Source organism: Notolepis coatsorum, assembly GCF_963971535.1.
Source record: "Notolepis coatsorum genome assembly, chromosome: 11".
Taxonomy (NCBI): Eukaryota; Metazoa; Chordata; class Actinopteri; order Aulopiformes; family Paralepididae; genus Notolepis; species Notolepis coatsorum.
Genome location: NC_140175.1, coordinates 8604440 through 8630526, shown reverse-complemented (window position 1 = coordinate 8630526; position 26087 = coordinate 8604440). Strand labels below are relative to the sequence as shown.

At 43.6% G+C, this 26087-nt stretch overlaps 1 protein-coding gene across 1 annotated transcript in view; it reads left to right on the top strand.

Moving 5' to 3' along the window:
- The window catches only part of LOC311236493 (uncharacterized protein), a gene marked incomplete at its 3' end in the record, with an annotated part of 57693 nt that overhangs the window by 19606 nt on the left and 12000 nt on the right, over positions 1-26087 (top strand). The window lies entirely within an intron of this gene.

The window sequence follows — 26087 nt, the reverse complement described above, 5'->3', positions numbered from 1 at the left end:
TTCAGAATGATATAACGCAGATCCTAGGCTGTGGGAATAATTTCAGGAAACGACCTGTCACTTTCTTTGCGGGGGCGTGGCTCTGCGTGATCCGGCTAACTCGAACTTGAACTCTGCTTTCGACCAGGCTCAAACTTTTGGATCTGTTGTCATGGTGATTTGGAAAATCCACGTACATGGAACCGGAAAGTCCGGCTAACTCAGTTATCCAGTTAAAGTTATCCGGCTAACTCAGTTATCCAGGTACAAGAAACAGGGCCCTGAGCTCTTTAGCCCTGCACCTAATGGAAACAATAACCCAGGCAAACTTCTGCGAGCCACACACACACACACACACACACACACACACCAAAGCTTCAAACACTTTAGATGATCTAGCCTTTGACAGTATGTAAGGATATGAATTCATAAATTATATGCCAGGCCTATGACATGTTCTAAACCATTCTTGGTTAAATTGTTATTCACATAATTAATTTAATTAAACACACTGTAATTTATTTTATTAACAGGGGATCAAAGCTCAGTGGAGTTTAACAAAGATGATGACAGCACACCCAGCAGCACAGCCCACAACCTGGGGGAACCCCCATTTATGTCTGTAGCCCTGGACGATCACCCTTAGCTCCGCATCAGATGGGGTCTTGATGTATTGACGTCGCATGACCTGGTTTATGGCTGTCACAACCTCTTGGGTAATGAGACAGGCAGTGGACATGCCAACACCAAACAGGTGAGAGATGGATCTGTACTCCAGATTGGTTGCCAACCGCCACAGACATATTGCCACCCGTAGCTCAACAGAGACAGGGCGTCGGTAGCTGGTATTCTGGTGTGTCAAACTGGGTCGCAGGATGTCACACAGGTGCAGGAAGGACACTCTTTTCATCCTGAAGTTTAGTTGCCAGTCTCTGTTGTTCCAGTTGTCACTGATATGTTGCCACCAACTACAGGGACGTGGAATGGTCCACATGCTCCTGTAAAGATAAAGTACATAGTATCATTGAACTGTTTGTTTATTAATTGATTATTCAATGTGTAAATGTTTATAGTGGACATATTTTAATTAAACGTATATTATACTCTATATTTCTAAATTGCACTGCATTTTTGTGTAGTTCTCTTTCTTCCAGCATGACTGTCTGTAAAACATGTTTTATAGGCAATGTCACAAACAGGTAATTTATGACAAATAGGGAGTCCACACGTGATAACAATTTAACAAAAAAGAATTTACCTATCTAAACAAACAAAAGCATAATGACATGAACAATGAAATGTTTTGTATAAGAATCAGTGGTGAGTGCAGTGTGTGGATGAGTGAGTAAGTATGCTGTGGTGTGTGTTTGGTGTAAGTATCAGTGCTATAATATGTCAAAGGATGCAGCTTGGGTGTTGGTACAACCTGTGCCTGTGAGTGGAGAAAGCAGATGGGAGAAGCAGATGGGAGAAGCAGACAGAAGGTTTAGACAGGGGAACATATATACTGTTGCTACAGGCAGCTCTCTGCACTGCACAGGTGATTCAAATTGGGGTAACGACCTACCCACTCCACCCTGCTCTTTGAGTCAGAAGACTCCCCATTTGCAGGTAGAGTGGGGGTCGTCACACCCTCCCCCTAAAGAAAAGGGTTCTACCCTATTACCAAATTACATTTTTATTTACAAACAAACAAGCTAACCCAAATGTAACAATAATACTTTTTCCCAAATTCAAATAAAAAACATCGTTTTATCCTTCACCCATTCCCCTCACCATCCTGCCTCCGCTCTCAGCAACATAGGGCCCTAGGAAGCAGTTTAAGAGAGCAGGAGACAGTAGGGATTAGGGAACAGACAAAACAAGGGTTACACATTAGATAACAGCACACACCAATTTCAAAAATACAAATGTCTCAAAAACATTTGTCAAACAGGGATATGAAAGAGCTAAATAAAGCAAACTAAGAGTCACTGGTTCAAAAACCTCACAGCAAACTCTACAATGTAACTATTTATTTTCTCCCTCTAAATTCAAATCAAAATAGTTTATAACCTTTCCAGATATCCCTGGTATATACAAATAAACAACATCAATATCAAAATCACAAACAAAGCAACACAATTTCAGACACAAATCATCTCCAACACCCCTGCTGACCGGTCACCCTTTCCCCTCACCCTCCTGCCTCCGCTCTCTGCAACATAGGATCTAAGAGACAGAAGGGATTGGGGAACAAACGAGACGAGAAGAACACAGGATGTTAAAAGATGAAATGTACTTCAAAACAATCGAGTCAATCCTATAATTAAAATCTACCATTTAAATTTAAATGGTCAACCACGCCCAGACGCATGTCATTAGGTGCTGGAAAGTTGTGGGCACAACAACATCATCCATCTCAGCACAATGACCATAAAGAGATTTTATCTTTTTTCTCTTTCTCTTGTCCTTTCTCTTTTTTCCCATTTTCAATTTCTCCTTCCCAACCATCTCACTCTGAATAGTCACATCATGAACAGCATTGGGACCACCAATTTTCGGACCAAACCTCAGGTCATTAGGGCTAAACCCTGTGATCTCCTGGGCAACCTCTCTGGAAGCCAGTAGGAGCCACGGCAGTCCCCTCTCAGGAACGGGTACTGGAGAAGTGGAACAGAGAGAAACATGACTGTAGTCCCTATTATTCCCCCCCCCCCCCCCCCCCCCCCTTTAGATGGGAAAAAGTTGGTGGGCGTTAGGAGGTTCACATGTTCACATGTTATTGCATTTTTGCCTTTGGCAATAACATTTGTCTCATCAATCCTTCCAAACGGCATGGCCGGCATGTATATAACGGCGTTTCTAAAGCCGGATCACTGTCCTGCTTCCTAACTACGACATGGACTGAAATGGGTCAGGCAGAACCAAACTAATATGAACAGTCTCAACATCCGCGCCCTGGGAAGCCCCCTGCGCATCACACGTTGCTGTCATTGCCTGTGTCACTGCACAGGCTGGATGCTCAATGACAACATCTGATATGTTGTCATTGTCAACATCGTCAAACATAGGACTAGGAGAGTCTTGTGAGTCTGGACTAGGAGAGTCTTGGGTGTCTACACTTGGGAGAGGCCCCTCGGCCCACACCCGCACCTCAGCAAGATTGTTACCCAGATCGATGTCCACACCCAGGCATGCAGTCGTGCACACACGCGGTTACACGGCGTGTTAGTAGGCAGAAGTGCGCGGTGCGATAAGTACCCGGCCGTTATAGAAAGCAATGAAGCTACCCGCCGGCACTTATCACCTAGACTTTGCATAATAATAGGATACAAGCCCTGGCTGTAGGCTACCAATTGGTGGGGGGCTGCTTGATCTCCCGACTGGAAGGATGAGACAAGTTGTGCTTCAGTCTGAAGGAAATTCCTTCTGTAAACTAACTCTAAGTTACATTGTTAATTTAGTTTGTATTTACTTTTCTAGTTTAAGTTAATTCAATTAAAGAAATTGTAACTACAATTACATTTAAAACATTGTTATGCATAATAATCATCTGTTCTGTGCGCAACTGAGGGAACATGTATGCGGTGTGCGCGCGCGCGTAGCGTGTGGGCAGTTCCCATATTACGACTGCACCACTGTCCACACCATCTACAGGCAACACAGCGCGCACACCTCTCTGCATATCACCACTCCCCAAACCTGAAACGAGAGAAATTTTAGGTACAGGAACAGGAAACACAGACAACGTTGGACGAGGAGAAAACAATAAATCTAGCTCCCTATGTTGCAGATCTATTTTGGCAAGCTCAGCCTTTTGCTTAATCTCCTCCAAAGCGAACTCTTGTCTGTGCTCTGCCTCATCCAAAGCCAACTGCCGTAACAGAAGTTCCTTCTGCCGCTCAAAACTGAGTGCCATAGTGCACTACTGGCCTAAACAAAGTGTGCCACACTCAAACAAAGTGCCATACGTCACTGTTGGCCTACAAAACAAAACCTATGCTGGGACAATGAAGCGTGAATACCAAGAAAAACAAACAGTCTGATCAAATGAAACCTCCCCCCCTGACTAGCTACAGTGCCTAACTAACTACCTCAAAAGCTCAATCTTCATGCTACTACATGCAGGGGGTACTCATGCACTGGAACTCTCTGGGCAGAAGAAGTACCTGTTATACAGCCACTCCTCTGAGCCAGAGACGTGCTCCCGAGAGGACACAAGCGCCAATGCCAGTGCCTGACTCTACCCGCATTTGTAGCCGCCTAAAAAAGAAAATACCAAGACCAGTCCCCCTATTGGAAACCTGCCATCTTTGCCTAACTTGGGATTTATGGTTCCTAAAATACACAGACTGTCATTAAGGTATCAAACTCCAAAGCCTCAACACAAGCAATAACAAACAAACAAAACAAAGTAACAAATCTCCACCACAAGAAATCTGCACAAACAAACTGCTACTTTCCCCAAATACCAAACAATCAAACCCCAAGAACAAAGACCAAATCACATGTGCTTACTCCCCAACACTGGCATACAAATAATTAGGCTACAAACAAATTCTAGCCAACAGGCCACAAATACTAGCTGCAAACCTCAGGTCACAGACACTAGTCCAAGATTAAGATTAGATTAAGTAATTAGCCTAAATATTTTTTCAAATTAGCCCTTCTATAAACAGACAGAGCCCAAACAAATCGTCCCAACAGGAACTCAAATCACAAATGCCAGTCAAATTACCAACCACAAATGCTAGCCAAAGTACCCAGCACAAATACTAATTTAACCACACTAGGTCAAAGTACAAACAAAGTGAATTCCCAATTTCTACCAAAAGGTCCTACAAACGGCCCGAGCCCCCATATATGACGAACCAGAGGTTATCATATAAAGGGAGTCAACACACGTGATACAAAGTTAACAAAGAATTTAACAAATAATAATCGAATTAAACAACAAATGTGTATAACAGACTGGACTGAGGATCACAAGTTGGTTCACTTGGTGGCTGATACAACCTGTCCTGTTTGATGGGGAAAGCAGATGGGAGAAGCAGATGGGAGAAGCAGACAGAAGGTTTAGACAGGGGAACATATACTGTTGCTGCAGGCAGCTCTCTGCACTGCACAGGTTATTCAAATTGGGGTAACAACCTACCCACTCCACCCTGCTCTTTGAGTCAGAAGACTCCCCATTTGCAGGTAGAGTGGGGGTCGTCACAGCAATGAATAAAGATAATTTGATTGATTGAAAACTTTATTAACAGATTGTAGAATGGGTACAGTACAGCTCAATACACACAATTGTTAAGGGGGTGCAGACCAGAGAAAGACTTTCGTCTTGTTTACATCAGGGTCCCCCATTTTCAATTCATAATAGTTGCTATATGACAAATGATATATGACAAATATATCAACAAAATAATAATAATTTTGTGTCTTATTACTGGATCTTGTAAACAAGTCACAGTATAATTGTAATGTCATGCTTTTCTAGTGTTTTACCTAGGCTACTCTATCACTGCACATCAATTAGTCATTTTCTTTTGAAAGTGGTCATCAATGGTTACAGGCAGCCATACTGAAATAAATATAATAACACAAACATTCCGTGCAAGGCCTCTATTAGAAAAAAAGGACATTAAAGGCAATTAGAAACTGGCCCCCTCCAATGTACAGTTCCCCCAACCCCCACCGAACCTGTGTATTGAGCTGTACTGTATTGTGCCCTGTTAAATAAAGTTATTTCATTCATTCATTCATTCATTCATTATTTCCATCGTTGTCCCTGGAGTAAACGTTACGTTACCTCGCTCGTCGTCTGTGTAATAACAAAGCCAACACGTCGTAGTCTCTTATCGCCAGGGCTCGCCTTCTCCTTCGGCATTGTCTCACTCTTCTCATTTGAAGAATGAAACGGTCTCTGCCTCGCTGTCTCGTCTGCTGCTCATATTGTGCGCCTTCTTGAAAAATGTGTAGTTGCTGGAAAAACCAAAGCAAGAGCAGAAATCCCACGATGGCACACATTTGTTGTTCCTCCGTGTTTGTGCTTTCTATTCTACCTTGCCGCTGTTGTGTTTTCGCGGATCTCACTTCCTGAAGGGGGAGGGATCTTCACTCTCCATTGTGTCCAATAGACGAGCGCCCTTTTCGACCGCGTGACATTGTTCAGAAAGTTCGGTGCGCTTGACAAATTGCTATGTGAATGCAGACGAACCAAATGAAGAATGCAACAATGTTGCAACTTCACCACCAGAACCGCACCGAGTCCACCAAAACTATATGTGAAAGCGCCCTTAGTGCTGTCAATAGATAAAAAAAAGCTTCACAAGATTCTGTAATTAATCTAGATTAAAAATTGCATTTTCCTACATGATTTTAGACATGAATTAGTAACAATTTATCTTTTACATTTGACATTTTCTAGAAAAAGATTTTTTAGAGAAATATATATATATTAAACACAGTATTAGACATGATTTATTGCATCTATAGACGGCAGTGTGTAAAGTACTTTCTTTTGGACCCGGTCCAGGTCCTAGCCACTGAAAACAAAAAGGAAAAAACAAAGTAACCCAGAATGAAGACTATCTATTGACTGTCTCCCTCTATTGGTTTATTTGTTGGTGCCATAGTTTTGAGGTAATGGATCCACCACACTTATCTCCTCAGTAGGAGATTATCTATATCTCCCCCTCGTCTTGGAAGATGCACTCTCTCTATTCCAAGGTATCTTAATGATGAGACATTGTGGTGTGCCTTTTTGAAATGTAAAGCTACTGGGCTTTTTTCATCCCCATTCCGTATCGTACTCCTGTGTTCAGCAATACGTGTTTTTAAAGCATGTGTTGTCTTACCGACATATGCTTTACCACATGGGCACTTGAGCATATAGATTACATTGGTAGTTTTACATGTTATTTTGCCTCTTATTTTTTATCTCTTTCCCAGTTGATGGGTGATAGAAAAAAGTGCACTTTTCTGTAAAGTGACACTGAGCACACGAACCACAACAAGTTTCAAGTTTCAAGTTTCTTTAATAGTTGTCATACAGAAGTACAGAATACTTTCATACAAAATGCTTCTTACTGTTACGCTCCAGAGACTGTGCTAGACAAGATAGTATCAAATAACATAGTATAGCATGTAAATTAGAAGTAGAAAATGAGGTCACAGTGTTCAGTATAGACATATGTACAATGTTCGATGCAGAATAGACGTAACTGAGTTACCATATAATATACAATACTATGCAGTGTACTAATGCAGAAATGGGATGAGGTACAATTTAGGTACAATTTACAGTAAGGTGTACGAGTTGTAGTGCAATCCTTCATCAATAAATATAAAGTGTGGGGAGTGGGTGCTACAGTGTGTTTGTTTAAAGTGAGTGTGTGCTATAAAGTGTGGGGAGTGGGTGCTACAGTGTGTTTGTTTAAAGTGAGTGTGTGCGTGTGGATGTGTGTGCTATGTGCGTTTGATGGTTGTTGTTGTGTAGTGTTCATTGTTCGTTGAGCAGCCTGATGGCCTGGGGATAGAAGCTTCTTCTGAGTCTTTCTGTGCTCGCCTTGAGACTCCGGTATCGCTTGCCTGACCGCAGCAGTTCAAAGAGGCAGTTGTTCGGGTGACTGGAGTCTTTAATGATTTTCTTAGCCTTGCCCCTGCACCGCTTGTTGTAAATGTTCTGGAGGGTGGGGAGCCCCCCTCCGATTGTGCGTTCGGCTGAACGTGTCACTCTTTGTAGTCTGCTTCGGTCTTGTGCAGTGCTATTCCCAAACCAGGAGGTGATGTTGCCAGTCAGGATGCTCTCTATTGTACATGAGTAGAAGTTCTTAAGGATCTTCTGACTGACTTGGAACTTCCTTAGGCGCCTGAGGAAGTAGAGGCGTTGTCGTGCCTTCTTCACAACACTGTCAATGTGTGTGGTCCATGTCAAGTCCTCGGATATGTAGGCTCCGAGGTACTTAAAGCTGTTGACTCTCTCAACCGGTGCCCCGTCGATGCTGAGGGGGCTGTAGTCCTTGACCCCCGACCTCCTGAAGTCCACAATCATCTCCTTTTGTTTTGCTGACGTTCAGGGAGAGGCTGTTTTCCTGGCACCATCCCGCCAGGACCTTGACCTCTTCCAAGTAGGCCCTCTCGTTGTTGGCAGAGATCAGGCCCACCACCACTGTGTCGTCAGCAAATTTGATGATTGTGTTGCTACTCCGCTGAGCCACACAGTCGTGTGTGTACAGGGAGTAGAGGAGGTTTCCATCTGGCAGGTCACCTAAAAAAGTGTTTTTTTAGGAGGCAGGTCTGATTTGACCACAATGTCTCTGATGTTATGTGCTCTCCTGTATACTAGTCTAGGGAGGATCTGAAAAGATTTATCCAATGTTGGATCAGAACTGAGAAGATGCCAATGTTTTTTTTTTATAGTTTGTTTAAAAAGGTTGCCTAGAGGTGAGTATTGTGTAACACACTGTAGGTTGTGCAGAGGTAGTTTTGTTTCTTGTAGATTGTAAGCAATCTTCTTGGGTTTTATGGCCTACTTTCAAAGCTGCTTTTTCTACAATGTCCTGTGTGTACCCTCTGGTTTTAAACATAGTTTTTAAAGTATCTGTTTGTTCCTGAAAGAATTTCATCTGTACTACAGATCCTGTAGAACTGGCTGATAGGTAAACTGTTCTTTAAAAAAAAAAGATTAATCTCCAACCACGATGAAAGCAGCCTCTGGGTGTTTACCTTCTTTGTTGCTGATTGTTCTGGCGTGGAGTCTCCTCGCCCAGCCATGTCTCCGTCAAACATATGATGTTGCAGTCCCTCGTTTCTTGTTGGAATGATATCCATGCTCTTAGCTCGCACAGTTTATTATCCAGAGAGTGTACATTGGCAAGCAGAATGCTGGGAGGCGGGGGGCTATTCTCAGTCTCACCAGGAGGCCGGCTCTGCATCCCCGCTTTCTGCGTTTCTTTGACCTCGGCAGCACTGCGTTGAACGGCTCTGCTGCAGTTCGTATGAACAAAGGATCTTTGTGTAAAAACTCCAGTTTTGGATTGATCGACTCGTCAAATCTTGTATGTCCAGTAGTGCCTCTCGTGTCATATCTATAAATGCTGGTCACCTTTTGTGTAAAAAGTAGGGATGTTCGATATTGTTTTTTTTTACCAATATCCGATATACCGATATTGTCCAACTCTTAATTTCCGATACCGATATCAACCGATACCGATATATGCAGGGTACCCCCCCCCCCCCAAAAATGGAATAATTTCAGGTAATTAACATAGATCTCTTATCGTTGTATTAAAGGAAAACGCCAACATTTTGGGAAATTAGCTTAGTTGCCATCTACCCTGGAGTTAGACAAGAAGATACATACCTTTTTCTTCTCTGTGCATGCTGTAGGAGTAGGAAGACGTTGGGAACTAGGCTAATGGAGGAACCTACTTCCAGTGACTAACGCTAAGCTAGGCTAACGGTGCACGTCTTCCTACTCCTACTGCATGCACAGAGAAGAAAAAGGTATGCATCTTCTTGTCTAACTCCAGGGTAGATGGCAAATAAGCTAATTTCCAAAAATGTTGGAGTTTTCCTTTAACACAACATTATGCATACTTTTGACAATAAATAAAATAAGAATTTGTTCTTACTTGCTTGCCTGGGTAAATAAAGGTTAAGTCACCTCATGCTATGTGTCCAATGGAGAATGAACCTCTGTAATTTCACTGTAAGGCACGGTTCCTCAGGTCTTAAAGCATAAATCTATACATAGCCTTAGACTGCCAGTTTATAAACTTCTTTATTTGAATGTTTCTGTCTCTCTCTGTTCCCCAGATCCATCCCCTGTCCTGCTGCCCGGCAACCAATAGAGACATGGAGGAATTAAGACGTCATTCCTGTGACCAGTGTGGGAAGAGCTTTAAGACAAAGGCACATCTTAAACGTCACCACATGGTACACACAGGAGAGAAACCTTACTGCTGTGACCAGTGTGGGAAGACCTTCAAGACAAAGGCACATCTTAAACGTCACCACATGGTACACACAGGAGAGAAACCACCTTACTGCTGTGACCAGTGTGGGAAGACCTTCAAGACAAAGGCAGAGCTTAAATGTCACCACATGGTACACACAGGAGAGAAACCTTACTGTTGTGACCAGTGTGACATGAGCTTCATAACAAAGGCAGAGCTTAAACGTCACCACGTGGTACACACAGGAGAGAAACCTTACTGCTGTGACCAGTGTGACATGAGCTTCAAGAGAAAGGACAACCTAAATAAACACCACATTGTACACACAGGAGAGAAACCTTACTGCTGTGACCAGTGTGACATGAGCTTCAAGACAAAGACACGTCTTAAACGACACCACATGGTACACACAGGAGAGAAACCTTACTGCTGTGACCAGTGTGGGAAGAGCTTCAAGAGAAAGGCAGAACTTAAACTCCACAGACGGCGGAGGCAGCCATGCAAGGTGCCAACCTGCTTAATGGGAGCAGTTAGGGGTTATGTGTCTTGCTCAAGGACACTTCGACACACTGCCCAGGATGAGCTGGAATCTAACCAGGAAGCTTCTGATTACCAGACGACCGCTCTACCTCCTGAGCCACTGTTTATGCAGGTGATTATATCACTGTAATGATGTGTTTTGATCTAAATCAAGATCTGTGGTCCGAGGTATTAAGAATAGAAATCTGAATACTAATATTGAAATTAATATCCGAATGAGACAATTCCTAAAGTTCAATAAGGTTGTCTATTATAATATGGATCCATACAGTTTGTGAAATAAAAATGCTCTTTCGTTAGTAAAAGAGTGGGGAAGAAGGGTGGTGAAGAGGAGAGGATAAAGAGCAGGGGATAAGAGACAGTAACACAGTAACAGTGTACATGTTTTATATCTCTCACAGACAAAGTCATATTACTTGATACATATTTAACATGTAAATTCTGATGTGTATGTTCTCATGATGCATCTACTGTGTTTCGATTATGTCCATATTAATCCATAAGGTACATCTCCCTTCGCTGATTATATATCATACACCGTTTACATTATAGTGTCCGAAGCAGATACTGAGCAGAGACGGGAGCTATAGAGTGACATAGTGTACAGAATATGTTTATGTAAGGATGTGTGAATCATTTTTCCTACTTACATTCACATTGTAGGAGTCATACAGTATCATATAAACATCAGTAGCTATTCTCTATATTTACTAACTGAGGTTCAATCTGACTATTCTTTATATTTACTAACTGAGGTTAAATCTGACTATTCTTTATATTTACTAACTGAGGTTAAATATGACTATTCTCTACATTTACTAACTGAGGTTAAATATGACCATTTATATTTACTAACTGAAGTTATATCTGACTATTCTCTAGTATATATAGAGGTTGAGTAGTCTCCTATGATATATCACATTCACACTCCAAGTGAGTTAGATGAACTTCACAACTGCAAATATACCCTACCTGCAGTATTTTAGCCTGGTATCATCCTCAGTACCTGCAGTATTTTAGCCTGGTATCATCCTCACTACCTGCTGTATTTTAGCCTGGTATCGCCCTCAGTACCTGCAGTATTTTAGCCTGGTATCACCCTCAGTACCTGCAGTATTTTAGCCTGGTATCACCCTCAGTACTGGCATCAGTATTTGTGTATCCACATCAGTATGCATGGGACACATGAATCAGAGATATGAGCCTATAACATATTGAATCTTCTAAACATGCACTCTTTAACTCTTCACAGTGTGAAAGTGCGGTCAAGACTGAAGCTTCACTTAAAGAGCCAGGGTTGGAACATGAAGATCTGCAACGTGAACAATCCATAGATCAAGACTCCACCTCAAAACTAGCAGCGGCGTCTCCCTCCACTGACATAGAGGTGTTCGACTCTCTAGACGGGTTCCTAAAGGCCAAGAACATCAATTATGCGCACTGTCCCATTTTTTCTGGCCCAGAGGAGGAGGACGGCGACATTCAGACCGGGGATCAGAACCCGAGGCCACAGATGACACCTTCATGTGAAATTGAGTCTGAGCCTGAACATGATGGGGAGCTAAGTACCTCTGAAACTGAACACAGTTCTGATTACGCAACATCTTCACCAAAATATCACAATTTAACGCTGTCCAAAAGGTTTTCCAAAAAGCTTCCGAAAAGCTTTAGAAGAGCTCCCTCCAAGTCCGATTGTAAGGAGGAAGAAGGTGAGGACACGTCGGACGTATCGCAGAGTCATCCGTTACCCGAGTCTGACTCCACACATGATCAAGGTTGAAAGAAAGTGTTACTGCTTGACCTTACTCCTAGAACCCACCTCACCCCTGCCCACTTTGACAACCTAGGATGGCTTAGAGTAGAAGACAGAGTACAGCAACTTGCAATGGGCCTGGTCTACAAGATACACTACACGACCAAGGTACCCATGTACATGTCAAAATACTTCCCAAAGGTCAGTGAATACCACGATCACAACACCAGAGGGAGCTCCACAAATCATGTTAAACCCAGATTCGGCTCAAACAAGGGACTAAACACGTTTCGCAATTATGCCACATCAATGTGGAACGCCCTACCCAAAGCTGTAAAGGAATGTGAATCACTACCCACTTTCAAAACCACTCTCAAAGAACACCTACGGGAGACTGCAATTCGAAACTGGCCCCTGTAAATGTCCTAACCCAACCCCCTCCAATGTACAGTAAATTACTGTTGGATGCCCACGCTCGCTCTTAGGTCAGATCGATAACTTCATAACTCATTGGTCTGCCTATCTACACCTCAAACAGCGTCCTGTGAAGTGGTTGACACGCAGAACCAACCGAGTCTACAAAATGTTGTTGTTACCACTGACCGACAAGAGACAGCGAATGCACCGTTCCGACCCCCGTCAGTCATCGACCTTTAACGTCGAGTGATTGAAGTTGCGGAATCTTTTATTTTATTTGCACTGGGAAGGACTCTATATTCAGAGGAGGTCCATTTCCCTAATCCGTTACACGTATTATCACTATATGGCTTTACTTGATAATCCCATTATACAGTATCCACCTTTAGTCCTTAATGCATAATCATAAGTCTCCTTTTACTCCGTAGGGATAAAGCCTATTGTTATAGTTATATCCCCATTATAGCTAGGGATAAAGCCACTTACACATATTATCACTATATGGCATTACTTGATAAAACCAGGTTTATCAGAATCCACCTTTAGTCCTTAATGCATAATCATAAGTCTCCTTTTACTCTACTTGATAAAGCCTATAGTTATAGTTATATCCCCATTATAGCTAGGGATAAAGCCACTTACACATATTATCACTATATGGCATTACTTGATAAAACCAGGTTTATCAGAATCCACCTTTAGTCCTTAATGCAGGGATAAAGCCACTTATTCTATTGTTTTACATCATTAATCAAAAATGCATGGGGTGAAGTTACAAATGCAGAACACATTTCAATGCTTACCCGGCCGTCTGAGAGTGAAGAAAAGATACAAAGGATATTTATAAAGAGGTAATTTTAATTAGAAAAAGCTAGTTACAAGAAGAGACTGAAGTGGAAAAGTGTCCATTTCAGTTAAAATATGCACAGAACAAAACATCTCATCTCTGCACGGCTTGTGCCCCGTGTCTGGCAGCATTCTTCTCTCTCAAAAAAGTCTCTAAGCACCATTCTTCTTCTCTCTCCAGCTCAGTGTAAAAATCCCCTGTGCTCTCGCCAGTTGGCCCTTTTTATAAGGTCCGTCACGTCACGCCATCATCAGTACATAGCTCCAATCACTGTACAGTACGTGTCATATCCCTCCTTCAGTTATTTGTTACTTTGCAGTTACATATCAAATCAAGTAATTCATAAGAATACAATGCCCCTCTGACTAGAGCTCCCTCTTCTTGGCCTTGCATTCCAGCCGGTCACTCCCCTACTGCATGGGGCCTCTTTCGTTCTGACTCACTCTAACAGTAAGAGAAACAGGCAGAACAGGCAAGGGTTATGATACCTTCTGTAGGTATCGTCGCCAAGCATATCATTCTTTTTAAGCAGAGAATTATGAAACATATAATTAATATAGCATTATATATATATACCTTTATACCAACAGTATATATGTTTCCCTAATTATTACATGTGAAAAATAGTTTATACGGCTATAGTGGCCCCTCTCTTCTCCATGGCCTCACATTCCGCAGGTTCACTCCCTTTTCGCAGACACCGGCCGCTTCTATGGAGACATTTAAAGGCTCAGTTCCATTTTTTATAAGTAGAGCCATCATAGTCTTTCCAGAGTTTAGTTTAAAGATTTATACTGGTCATATAGGAACGACCCAGGATGTCATTGTCCAAAAGTGTCACTCGTTCTGTGGCATTTCACACCCACTCTGTCATTCTGGGAGATCATTGTCCATCATCAATTGAATAATGAAGCATATAATTACATGTGAAAAATAGGTATATACGGCTATATTGGAACGACTCAGGATGTCATTGTCAAAAAGTGTCACTTGTTCTGTGGCACTTCACACCCACTCTGTCATTCTGGGCGGTCATTTTCCATTGTCTTAATAGCGTCTGTACTGGGGGACGAGATGGCGATTGTGGGGTCACGTGGCTGTGACTCTCCACACCCCCTCTGCCATCTCGGTACCTTGTTACCCTGGTAGCCGGCGGGAAGACTTGCATCTGTTGTTCCCTGGCTGGACGGCTCGACAGGATAGGGGTCACGTTGTTGCTTGGTATCCGGCGGGAAGACTTGCATCTGTTGTTCCCGGCCGTTGCACCCAGGCTGTTGTCGTCTTGGTCATCTTGGTCACCTTGGTCATCTTGGTCACCTTGGTCATCTTGGTCATCTTGGTCATCTTGGGGTCGCCCCCTCTGACCTCTTGGATCTCTCCCATAGTTTGAGGTAGGTTGATTTGTCACTTCTCGGGCGACCCCCACGGATCCCCGAGAATTGTAGCAGCAGTCCTCTATTGAAGTGTGGTTGGCCTGGTCTTGTGACCCTGTCCGTAGGCCTCGCAGGACATCACAGATACAGTCCACAGAGGACTCATTCCTTTTCTCTCTATTAGGTCCATTCAGGGCTCTCGTCGCCCTGTAACCTGGGTCCAGGCCGATGTCTCTCTGTCCGGTCTGGGAGGTCTAGGAGGTCTGGGAGGTCTGGGAGGTCTAGATGAGGACCCTGAGGATGCTCTGGAGCTTGACCTATCCCGGTCTTCCTCCATTTCCGATTTCTGACCTGAGTCAGTATATTCCTTCTTGCCATTCGCTGCGTCGTCCACTGACTCCGGGGGACAGCCCCCCCCCGGAGTCAGTGTGGCACTGGTTCAGGTTTTGTCCCTTTACCAGCGCACCTTTACCAGCGCACATTGTTCACAGGCCTTTCGGACTGTTTTTTCCGTCCACTTCCTTCTTGCACAGGGGGTCTACCCTGTGTTGTGCTTGTCTCGGTCCAGACTGGGTAGTTAGTTACTGTTTATGTCTGGTATTAGCTCCGGCTAGTTAGCCAGCTTGTAGATTCAGGCTATGTAGCCTCTTATAGACTCAGCTCCTGCTGATAACACCAGCCTGTATTATTACGCCGGTTCCACTTCCGTCACAGTAGCAGGACTTATGCAGGACTTATTCTGATTTTAAGTAAACATTAGGTTATTTCTAGTTCAGGTGACCTGGTACCTATTTTTCTACTTAGGTTTCGACTGTAAGTAAACATTACTGCTCGCAATGGCTATTTCAGCCTGCTATTCGCAATGGCTATTTCAGCCTGCTATTCACAAAGTAGAGTTTTTTTTTTTTTCTACTTAAGTTCTGACTTTAAGTAAGCATTTAGTTACTTCAAGTCATGAGTAAACCTTTTTACCGTAATCACAAAAATATACTTTAAGTGTGATCCTTTCTTTAAGTAGAACCTTCTACTTTTTTGACTGTAAGAAAACATTACGTAACTTTTTAGTCATGAGTAAACCTTTTTACCGTAATCACAAAAATATACTTTAAGCGTGATCCTTTCTTTAAGTAGAACCTTCTACTTTTTTTGACTGTAAGAAAACATTACGTAACTTTTTAGTCATGAGTAAACGCTACTTCAAGTCGTTACTTATCAACCCTCTCTCGTTCCTGATAGATTTTTTACCAATATACTTTTGGCTGTCTGCTGCGCTCTGCAGACCATCTACGTCACCAGTGTTCCAGATCTCGAACATTAGGAAGAGTCTTGGTTGGAGAGGTTCTGCCGATAAGACCAATCTTGAGTAAGGTTGACTCAAATCTGTAACTAATTCTACTCCAGAGACACCTGACAGCAGTTATTTCAGTTAATATTCTTTCGGCTGTTGATACCTATTTAATTAGTATACAGCCCAACTCACTTGAACTCATGTTCTAAGCCCCGGAACCTCCAATCCGTTTTGACAGACCTATAAACCAGTGACTTGGCCGCCCAAGCACCACAGCGTCCTGTATGCTGAGGCTTCCAAGTCTCCACAAATCTGATAGGCCCGTCGGATACAGAGACCCTGATGCTCGCTCTGTCCCCCCGCGTCAAGGTGCTAAGCTTGATGAGAGTTTGCAGAGTCTCAATTTTTTACCCATAGGCGCCGGTGAGTGTACATCTCATGCAGCTGATATGGCTGGTAGGGTGCTAACCCACCAAATGGTTGCTGTCAGGAAATCCCTTCCGAATGAAATAGATTACAAATTCACTTTACTTTACACTGGGTTTAGAGCAAGGACGGACATCCTTACATATTATACTTAGAATATACACAAAATGCATGTAGTATTCTATGTCATGTTTCTTCCTAAATGACAATAACACTTTATATTATTCCTCTTGACAGATGAGCTGTATGTCAAGTGCAGTTTGCACTTGCTTGAGTCACTTGTGTCAGGGCCCCAGAAGGTAATTTCTCCCTTTGTTGCCCTCATCTCTGCTTGCTGCTCGGGGGTTGGTTTCTCCACCATCTTATCCCCTGGATCTTGACCGGGGGTCCTTACTTCTCTTTCCATCATTTGGGCCATTGAAGCCCCTTTGGTGAGCTAGCGTCTCCTTATGCTAGCTTCTCTTGAGCTATCACTCAATATGTTGAGTAATCAGAACTGTGTTCAGTTTCAGAGGTATTTAGCTCCCCATCTCGTTCAGGCACAGACTCAGTTTCACCTGAGGGTGTCATCTGTGGCCCCGGGTTCTGATCCTTGATCTGAATGTCGCCATTCTCCTCTTCTGAGCCATAGAAAATGGAACAGTGCTCGTAATTTATGTTTTTGGCCTTTAGGTACTCGTCTAGAGAGTTGAACGCCTCTATGTCAGTGGAGGGAGATACTCGTTTTGAGGTGGAGCCTGGCGCCTCATAAAGAGGAAGAATGACTACATCGTCTTCTTGGTTTCTTCCATTTCCACACTCGTCTTTGATAGTGCGTCGCAGTGTTCTTGAGCGAGACACATCACCCCTTACTGCCCCCGTTAAGCAGGTTGGCACCTTGCATGGCTTTCTTCCCCGTCTGTGTCTCTTAAGCCCTTGCAGGTTCCGGAAGCTCATGTAACACTGGTCACAGTAGTATGGTTTCTCTCGTGTGTGTACCATGTGGTGTAGTGTAAGGTTACGCTTCGCCTTGAAGCTCTTTCCACACTGGTCACAGCTGTAGGGTCTCTCTCATGTGTGTACCATGTGGTGACTTCTAAGATTCTCCTTCGTTTTGAAGGTCTTTTCGCACTGGTCACAGCAGTAAGGTTTCTCTCCTGTGTGTACCATGTGGTGACCTTTACGCTCCCTCTTCGTCTTGAAGGTCTTCCCACACTGGTCACAGCAGTAAGGTCTCTCTCCTGTGTGTACCACGTGGTGTAGTTTAAGGTAACGCTTCGCCTTGAAGCTCTTTCCACACTGGTCACAGCAGTAAGGTTTCTCTTCTGTGTGTACCGTGTGGTGTTGTTTAAGGTGACGCTTCGTCTTGAAGGCCCTTCCACACTGGTCACAGCAGTGAGGTTTCTCTCCTGTGTGTACCATGTGGTGTTGTTTAAGGTGACGCTTCGTCTTGAAGCTCTTTCCACACTGGTCACAGCAGTAAGGTTTCTCTCCTGTGTGTACCATGTGGTGTAGTTTAAGGTAACGCTTCGCCTTGAAGCTCTTTCCACACTGGTCACAGCAGTAAGGTTTCTCTTCTGCGTGTACCGTGTGGTGTTGTTTAAGTTCTGCCTTCGTCTTGAAGGCCCTTCCACACTGGTCACAGCAGTAAGGTTTCTCTCCTGTGCCAATTACTTTCTCTTCTGTGTGTCCCGTGTGGTGTAGTTTAAGGTAACGCTTCGCCTTGAAGCTCTTTCCACACTGGTCACAGCAGTAAGGTTTCTCTTCTGTGTGTACCGTGTGGTGTTGTTTAAGTTCTGCCTTCGTCTTGAAGGTCTTCCCACACTGGTCACAGCAGTAAGGTCTCTCTCCTGTGTGTACCAGGTGGTGTTGTTTAAGGTAACGCTTCGCCTTGAAGCTCTTTCCACACTGGTCACAGCAGTAAGGTTTCTCTTCTGTGCCAATTACTGCTTGCTGTACAGCCGGCAGCTCTGGATATAGGGATTCGCTTGGTTCTGTGAATTCCTCACTTCCCGCAAACGTATCAGGGGACTCAGGGCGTTCCTCCCGTTCTCCTGGGTAGTCCAGACCCAGGTCGGGTATAAACACTCCCAATCCCTCCTCCGAGGGTAATTCCTCCTCTATGATGTGGGAATGATTGTGAGACATCGTGTTAGCACTGGTTTGTTAGCCGATGGTGAGCTAGTTAGCTTCCGTCTGGCTTCGTGTCACGTAGCCTCGGGCTAGGTAGCCATCCAGTTAGCATTCAGTACACTCCTGGCTTGTTGGCGGATGGCGAGCTAGTTAGCTTCCGTCTGGCTACGGCCAGCTCATGGGTCTTCCGTCTGGCTAGAGCCAGCTCATGGGTGTTAGCACTGGATTGTTAGCCGATGTAGTGCTAGTTAGCTTCCGTCTGGCTACGGCCAGCTCATGGGTCTTCCGTCTGGCTAGAGCCAGCTCATGGGTCTTCCGTCTGGCTACAGCCAGCTCATGGGTCTTCCGTCTGGCTAGAGCCAGCTCATGGGTGTTAGCACTGGCTTGTTAGCCGATGTAGTGCTAGTTAGCTTCCGTCTGGCTACGGCCAGCTCATGGGTCTTCCGTCTGGCTACAGCCAGCTCATGGGTCTTCCGTCTGGCTAGAGCCAGCTCATGGGTGTTAGCACTGGCTTGTTAGCCGATGTAGTGCTAGTTAGCTTCCGTCTGGCTACGGCCAGCTCATGGGTCTTCCGTCTGGCTACAGCCAGCTCATGGGTGTTAGCACTGGCTTGTTAGCCGATGTAGTGCTAGTTAGCTTCCGTCTGGCTAGAGCCAGCTCATGGGTGTTAGCACTGGCTTGTTAGCCGATGTAGTGCTAGTTAGCTTCCGTCTGGCTACGGCCAGCTCATGGGTCTTCCGTCTGGCTACAGCCAGCTCATGGGTCTTCCGTCTGGCTAGAGCCAGCTCATGGGTGTTAGCACTGGCTTGTTAGCCGATGTAGTGCTAGTTAGCTTCTGTCTAGCCAGCTCATGGGTCGCACCGTCTGGCTAGCTCATGGATGTTAGCACTGGCTTGTTAGCCGATGTAGTGCTAGTTAGCTTCCGGTTCTGTGAACGGTCTTTTTGACTGTGCTTCACATCCAGTCTCTCCTTACAAACAGGGTCTCTGGGCTAGGGAACCCTCGCTTTTCTGTGAACGGTCGTTTTGACTCGCTTCACATCCACACTCCGCTCCTTACAAAGTGTCTCTGGGCTAGGAAGCCCTCGCTTTTCTGTGAACGGTCGTTTTGACTCGCTTCACATCCACACTCCGCTTACAAACAGTGTCTCTGGGCTAGGAAGCCCTCGCTTTTCTGTGAACGGTCGTTTTGACTCGCTTCACATCCACACTCCGCTCCTTACAAAGTGTCTCTGGGCTAGGAAGCCCTCGCTTTTCTGTGAACGGTCGTTTTGACTCGCTTCACATCCACACTCCGCTCCTTACAAAGTGTCTCTGGGCTAGGAAGCCCTCGCTTTTCTGTGAACGGTCGTTTTGACTCGCTTCACATCCACACTCCGCTCCTTACAAAGTGTCTCTGGGCTAGGAAGCCCTCGCTTTTCTGTGAACGGTCGTTTTGACTCGCTTCACATCCACACTCCGCTCCTTACAAAGTGTCTCTGGGCTAGGAAGCCCTCGCTTTTCTGTGAACGGTCGTTTTGACTCGCTTCACATCCACACTCCGCTCCTTACAAAGTGTCTCTGGGCCAGGAAGCCCTCGCTTTTCTGTGAACGGTCGTTTTGACTCGCTTCACATCCACACTCCGCTCCTTACAAAGTGTCTCTGGGCTAGGAAGCCCTCGCTTTTCTGTGAACGGTCGTTTTGACTCGCTTCACATCCACACTCCGCTTCTCCTTGCACACTTTGGGTAGCTTTGGGTAGTTGGCTCTCCAGTTCGCCTTTCCGTGAGCAAAGCATGAAAGTGATTTTTGCATTGTAACTTCACCCAGAGCTCTATAAACATTATATTACCCTTTAGTTGTGAGTAAACGTTGCTTTAATCACAAAGATAGAGCTTTCTATTAATTTGTGATATCCCCAAGTAGAGCCTTCCACTCGAGTTGCCAGTAGAGCTTTCTACTTTAATTTGAGCCAAATCTGTGATTTAATTTTACTCCAGAGGCTTTTGACAGTAGTCCTGTCTTCTTCGGCCGTTTAGCACCTATTTTGGTTAGTATAAATGCACATCGCCAGGGACGCCATGTTGGATGCCCACGCTCGCTCTTAGGTCAGATCGATAACTTCATAACTCATTGGTCTGCCTATCTACACCTCAAACAGCGTCCTGTGAAGTGGTTGACACGCAGAACCAACCGAGTCTACAAAATGTTGTTGTTACCACTGACCGACAAGAGACAGCAAATGCACCGTTCCGACCCCCGTCAGTCATCGACCTTTAACGTCGAGTGATTGAAGTTGCGGAATCTTTTATTTTATTTGCACTGGGAAGGACTCTCTATATTCAGAGGAGGTCCATTTCCCTAATCCGTTACACGTATTATCACTATATGGCTTTACTTGATAATCCCATTATACAGAATCCACCTTTAGTCCTTAATGCATAATCATAAGTCTCCTTTTACTCCGTAGGGATAAAGCCTATTGTTATAGTTATATCCCCATTATAGCTAGGGATAAAGCCACTTACACATATTATCACTATATGGCATTACTTGATAAAACCAGGTTTATCAGAATCCACCTTTAGTCCTTAATGCATAATCATAAGTCTCCTTTTACTCTACTTGATAAAGCCTATAGTTATAGTTATATCCCCATTATAGCTAGGGATAAAGCCACTTACACATATTATCACTATATGGCATTACTTGATAAAACCAGGTTTATCAGAATCCACCTTTAGTCCTTAATGCAGGGATAAAGCCACTTATTCTATTGTTTTACATCATTAATCAAAAATGCATGGGGTGAAGTTACAAATGCAGAACACATTTCAATGCTTACCCGGCCGTCTGAGAGTGAAGAAAAGATACAAAGGATATTTATAAAGAGGTAATTTTAATTAGAAAAAGCTAGTTACAAGAAGAGACTGAAGTGGAAAAGTGTCCATTTCAGTTAAAATATGCACAGAACAAAACATCTCATCTCTGCACGGCTTGTGCCCCGTGTCTGGCAGCATTCTTCTCCTCTCTCAAAAAAGTCTCTAAGCACCATTCTTCTTCTCTCTCCAGCTCAGTGTAAAAATCCCCTGTGCTCTCGCCAGTTGGCCCTTTTTATAAGGTCCGTCACGTCACGCCATCATCAGTACATAGCTCCAATCACTGTACAGTACGTGTCATATCCCTCCTTCAGTTATTTGTTACTTTGCAGTTACATATCAAATCAAGTAATTCATAAGAATACAATGCCCCTCTGACTAGAGCTCCCTCTTCTTGGCCTTGCATTCCAGCCGGTCACTCCCCTACTGCATGGGGCCTCTTTCGTTCTGACTCACTCTAACAGTAAGAGAAACAGGCAGAACAGGCAAGGGTTATGATACCTTCTGTAGGTATCGTCGCCAAGCATATCATTCTTTTTAAGCAGAGAATTATGAAACATATAATTAATATAGCATTATATATATATACCTTTATACCAACAGTATATATGTTTCCCTAATTATTACATGTGAAAAATAGTTTATACGGCTATAGTGGCCCCTCTCTTCTCCATGGCCTCACATTCCGCAGGTTCACTCCCTTTTCGCAGACACCGGCCGCTTCTATGGAGACATTTAAAGGCTCAGTTCCATTTTTTATAAGTAGAGCCATCATAGTCTTTCCAGAGTTTAGTTTAAAGATTTATACTGGTCATATAGGAACGACCCAGGATGTCATTGTCCAAAAGTGTCACTCGTTCTGTGGCATTTCACAATTACCAAGTATTGTTTTGTCAATATTCCAATGTACAGTTTTGCTTGTACATCTGTATATCGTGTATGTCATATATGTTATGATGAATTGAAAATGGGGGACCCCGATGTAAACAAGACGAAAGTCTTTCTCTGGTCTGCATCCCCTTAACAATTGTATGTATTGAGCTGTACTGTACTGTACCCATTCTGCAATCTGTTAATAAAGTTTTCAATCAATCAAAACCAAATCAACACAATCTGGACGGGGGTGGGGTAATATTGATGAGGCTTGACAACAGAAGTTCAAACATAACTTCATATTTATTGGTTATTCGTTTCTTCATATCGGCATCACCGTGTGTTCAACTTCCTGTGTTGACACTAAAGTGTGACATCATCACCTACGTCAGCTTATATGCTCAAAACGCATCTTCATGGTTTAATAATGCAAACATATGTTGCAGGGACTTATTATAATCATCATATTGGCGTGACTGTATGCATCAACGGGTTAAATCAAGCATTTGTAAGTGCTTTAGAGGAAATGTAAAAAATATCAATATTTAAACCTAACCTTAACCCTAACCTGCAACACGGAACACAGAAATGCAAATGCTGTCGAGTCCTCACTGCTTGTAAAAATAAACAGCACAAACTGACTACTTCCGGGTTTTACAGGAAACAACACACAGTACAAGCCCCGACGCACAGTCACACACAGTACAAGCCCTCACACACAGTACAAGCCGGGCTCTGCTGATATATGCTATTGTGTTTAGGCGTGTTTGAGATTAGGCGTGTTTGAGATTGATTTCGGCTTGCCTCGAAAGTAGACGAGAGTAGACGATTGCAGCCGGGGGAGGAGTCAGAACGTTGAGCACTTCAGATTTGACGACAGCCTGCTCACCTAGTCTCGCATGGCAGATATCGCGTTCACGTTCGCATACACACCTGTCCAGCTCATTTTAATGCGAGGGCCGTGTGCAAAATTAGATTAGATTCAAATGTATTGTCATCACACAGCACACTAGACTGTATTATACCATATTTATATACCATCTTGTTGCGCGCTCCTGCCCACCGCAGCGCACGCACACACAACACACACACTGCTGAATAATTCTGTTTTGCATCAATCAGGGTTAGAAATTAAAAAAAAAAAAATTCAAGGGCTTTTTTTGCCCCCCTTAATTGATTTCCGGGGGCTTTTTTTTGTATTTCGGGGGCACTGAATTTTTATGATAAACGGTAGGGGTGGGACGGTTCACAAAATGGACGGTTCGGTTCGTATCACGGTTTTGGGGTCACGGTTTTCGGTTCGGTTCGATATACGTAAATTTTTATTCAAATCTAAACATGTTTCTCATTTATAAAAAAATAAATAAAAAGGTTTACAGTGTTACAGTGTTTACAGCCTTAAATAATGTTTGGCACACAAAGACCGAACTGACTGAAAAATATAGGCTACATTTGTCAAAGTATTAACTTAGTGCAAACAAACAATATGCTCAGCCAGCACTAGACTTTCCTTTCTTTAATATAAACACACAAAAAACTGTCAACCATGTTTAAATTCCCTGATTGTCAGTTCTTAATGGAAAGATTCGTTTTCTGCTTGAAATTATTATGTATCTGTCTACATTTATTTAGACTAACATTATTTAAATATTGAGTGCAACTGTGGTGGATTACATAATTCGGTGAGTTGGAACTATCTATGGGTTGGCGCCGTTTTAGCGTGTGACACCTTCAGCTCCGGTAACGTTAGGAGGAGATCATAACATCAACAAGCAGCACGAAAGCGGCAATAGTCCCGGTTGGAGTTAGTAAAACACAGTTGTATGTTAGCCTTCTTGGATGTTGAATAAACGCCTATCATTGTCTTTAAACACCCCGCCTCTCAGACTCCCATTTCCTCCTCTGCTACAGTAGCTAGTAGCTACGGTGACATTTCATTGACTGTACAGTATTAGCTTGCAAGCTGCGTCGGGCTACTATAGTTAAAACGTGCGTTGTGTTGTACAAACTGCTAACGCTATGGCAAGATGTGTGTAGGCCTATGTAATGTTAATGGCTATGTTTTTAAAGTCGTAATGAAGATTGATTTATATTGTGCTTGCCATTTTTACACAAACTGACTAGCACCTGGCTGCAGTGCTGCTGCTGCTGCCTGCAGCCAGTGCTCACCTCTCCCAGCTCCGCCAAATGAATTTTTTTATTTGCGCGTCATCTGAACCGTACGATACACAGACGCTCCATTACCGGATAAATATATATATATAATTAGTAAACTGTCGGGGGCATTTTCTGCCCCCCTTAACTGATTTTCGAGGGCATTTTGTCCATTTTCAAGGGCATTATGCCCCAAGCCCCTGTTAATTTCGAACCCTGGCATCAATATATACTCAGGCATTAAAGCGTTCTGTCTTGAGACGGAATTCCGTCAATTTGATTCGGAGTTCCGTCAATTTGATTCGGAGTCTGACGGATTTCCCGTCAATTGGCTACCTGGTATAATATGATTTGTAGATGCATACAGATTGAAACTAAATTGAGCCAAATCGGAGGCATCAAATATCATGAAAAAGGGAATTTTTTTCCTACTGCGGCTGCGCCAAGCAGAGTCATGGCGAGCAATAATGGCAGGACGCACGCAGCGACTCGAGAGAAATGTATAATAATCGCAAGATACATTCAGACTGTTGGATCTAACCGGGACTATTGCCGCTTTTCCACTGCATGTTATCAACTAGGGCTGGGCGATATAACGATACCGATAATTATCGTGATATATTTTAATAATCGATAGAGAAAAAGAAATATCAAAAAAATATATATCGAATAAAAAAAAATTGTGACCTGCAACAGGGCAGTTTTAAAACCTGAAACCAAAAGCATGTTTTAGGTCCGGTAAAATACGACACTGATCGGTACAAAAACATGTTTTAGGTTCGGTAAAATAGACATAGAATAGACCTTACCTTAGCCAGAAGGGACTCTAAAAAGAATAATCCCAGTGATCCCATCACGATCGCGATTACTCGTGTATATGGGAAACAATAGGTTTGAGGCGAGAACATCTCAGAGCGATCGCTCTGTCCTGATTCCCTCTGAGGGGGAGGAGTACTTGCAGTGTGTGTGCGTGCTAAAATGGCCCCACACTAAACTATCCCAGTTCAAACGGTAGGCAATACTGCCACCTGGCGAGATTCGATCGTCATTGCAATTCCAACATAGGCAGCTGTGCCAGGGAGACCCAGGGAGCTCCGGCCGAGTGTTTAGAACCGGGATCAAAGGAAAAAGATCTAAGGATTGTTGTGGCAATTGAAATTCGTCTTAAACCTTAGTATGTGCATGAAATAATATGGCATCAGGATACAGAGTCTTCAGTCAAAAAGTGATTTATTATTATATTCTGCAGAATACAATGGTGACAAGTCCGAGGCAGAGCACGCAAAATGCTCTACCCGGAGTTGGACAATGAACAAACATTTTAATGCAGCTTATATAGGAGGAAAAGGGGCAAAGGATGACATGACAGTGTATCATCCAATAAGATACATGATAGTGTTATCATCCAATCAGATACATGCACGTTAAGGAGTTCGATTAAGGAAAAGCAGTGGTGTGATGTTTGGGTGATGTTTACGAAACCCGACTTTTCTCGGGTTTGGCGGGCAAAGAGTTAAGAGTGTAGTGTGA